The sequence below is a fragment of the Triticum urartu genome, chromosome 3, assembly GCF_003073215.2.
Source record: "Triticum urartu cultivar G1812 chromosome 3, Tu2.1, whole genome shotgun sequence".
In the NCBI taxonomy this organism is placed as follows: Eukaryota; Viridiplantae; Streptophyta; class Magnoliopsida; order Poales; family Poaceae; genus Triticum; species Triticum urartu.
In genome coordinates, this window is record NC_053024.1 from 158,130,432 (window position 1) to 158,133,242 (window position 2,811).

Consider the following 2,811-nt stretch of genomic DNA (forward strand, 5'->3'; position numbering starts at 1 on the left):
ACTGGCATCATGCTTCTCTTCCTATGTGGCGTTTACCAGATATTGACACTTACCCTGTGCCTCATCAAGCCTTTTGTTAACAAGCTCGATGTCGGCGTCTGCCGCATCCAACTGCCGTTCTAAATGGGCAAACTTGCTAGTCCGGCTAGCCACCGGAGCTTCCATCACCTGCACATAGAGGCAGTATGGTTATTACCTGGGGATATGATCCTCTGTTCATCGTCGTTTCCGATGACAACCAGAGTCTCAGGGGCTACTATCTACACAGGGCACACCTAGCATGTGCAGAACTATCATACATTCTTTTACGTACCTCAAAGCCTGTCAGTAGACTCATAAAAGCTTCATGCAATCTGCTTTCGGTGGACGATATTCTCTCCATCACCGTATTCACCAGCACACGGTGTTCAACTGAGATGGCCGCTCGCCCCACCAACTCCCTCAGAACATCCGATCGCACACTAGACGGTGCCGGACTCTTTTGTCTTCTCTCTTCGGGAGCTGGACATTGGGAGCTTCGGGGGTCAACGGGATTATCTTCTGGCCTCACCGGACTCGGAGAGGCCCTCCGTGACGAAACTTCAGGGTCGCCCACTTCCGGAGCGAAGGAGTCTGGAGGAGGCGTTTCGCTCTCCATCATCTCTGGAAGAAGATCCCCCGAAGATGAGCTCATTTGAGAGGGGCTAAGGCCGAAACTGCAAAAATATAGGCGGTGGTTATCTTCTCAGAAGAAAAAGATGGCATATCTGTACTATCAAAGGTATTTCGGGTCACTTACGACTCGTGGGAAGATTGATCCCCCCGCGGACTTTGTACGGCAACAACGCCCCCCAAGGTGGGACCCTCTGTGGGAGACTTCTTCTCCCGTTTGGAAGCTTCGGCTTCTGAATCCCCGGGCGCAGTCCTTTTCCTCTTCTGGTCGCCTTCCCTCCTGGAGACGCTCGCTCCCTCGGCTGGGATGGGCAGCGTTGGGGGCCCACGTCCACCCGCATTATCCTCCATAGTATCTTCCTTCAAGGGCTCCGGGCAAGGTGCGGTCTGGAGCATCTTTTCCAATACCGGATTTTCCAAACCCTCATGGAGGGGGGCCGAACACCGAATCAACTTCGCCTTTGTTAGCCAGTCCTGGTCAGAAAGCGAACTCTCAGAGATAACTTCGTAACAAAGTAGAGAAAATATGTTCAGCCGGAAGATGCCTTACCTGTTCAGCGGTGCGGTTGCTACTCAGGCCCACGTCCTCGGTAATTTCCAGAAACTCCGTCTGAGGTCCGAAGAATGATTTGTACATCTCCTCGTGCGTCAGGCCGAGAAATTTTGAATGGCACGCGGTCCCTCGGGATTGAACTCCCACAGACGAAGAGGCCGGCGTTTGCAAGGCTGGACTTGACGAACCATCATAACCTGTATCACCGCAACCAAACTGAAATCTCAATTGAAGAGATCTCGAATGCAGCCTTGCAGTATAGGCACGTCCTTGGCTGGCCCCCAGCTCAGACCTCTGCTGATCCATGACATCAGTTGTGGTGGGGGGCCCGAGCGGAAAACAAGGGGGCTGCCCACTTGGCACTTCTAGGAGCCGTGATGTAGAACCACTCCTATTGCCACAATTCAGACACCTCTGGGATGGAACCGTTGGGCCACGGAGCTCCCGTCATCTTGCGTATTGAGGCACCTCCACATGCTGCATGCTCCCCCTCGACCAACTTCGGCTTCACTTCAAAGGTCTTGAGCCATAGGCCAAAGTGAGGGGTAACCCGGAGGAAGGCCTCGCACACGATCATAAATGTTGTGATATGAAGAAAGGAATCCGGAGCTAGATCATGAAAATCTAGCCCGTAGTAAAACATCAAACCCCTGACGAAAGGATCCAGGGCAAGGCCTAGGCCTCGGAGGAAGTGGGAGACGAACATGAAGTTCTCGTTGGGTTCGGGGGTGGGCACGGCCTGCCCTCGGGGAGGCAGCCGATGCAAAATCTCGGCGGTCAGATATCTGGCCTCCCTCAACTTCTTGATGTCTTCTTCCGTGACGGAGGAAGGCATCCATCGGCCTTGAAGGCTAGATCCGGACATGACTGGAGGTTCGGAGCACCTGACCTGAACTTCGGGCGTTTGAGCTTGAGGTAGGGGAAGGATTCGATTGAGCACGGGAGGGAAAAATAAAAGCCTTGTCCCCTTTATAAAGAGGGTGAATATCAAGCGTCCTCTCCGTGTCTGCTTGGACTTGCCTATAATCTAGGAGTCCTAGAAGCGGTTGGGTTACCCACACCCGTATTGATGAGAATCCCGGAATAAGGGGACACGATCTCTGCTTTAACAAGACGTGCCAAGGAAACCGCCTCGCATAACGCGCTAAGATTGGACAGTAAAACGGTTCGAATAAAAGCTTGGTCGTGGTGTGATGTCGCAACACGGAATACGTCAGCAGATTGGATTTGTGTAAATATTATTCTCTCTATGGCAATATGTGGAAACTTATTTTTCAGAGCCGGACACTATCTTTGTGTTAAAATCTTCTATGAAGTACTTGGAGGAGGAACCCGCCTTGCAATGCCGAAGACAATATGTGCGCTGGACTCGTCGTCATTGAATCCTGGTTCAGGGGCTACTGAGGGAGTCCTGGATTAGGGGGTGTCCGGATGGCCGGACTATACCATCAGCCAGACTCCTGGACTATGAAGATACAAGATTGAAGACTTCGTCCCGTGTCCGGGAGGGACTTTCCTTGGCATGGAAGGCAAGCTTGGCGATACGGATATGCCGATCTCCTACCATTGTAACCGACTCTATGTAACCCCAACCCTACCCGGTGTCT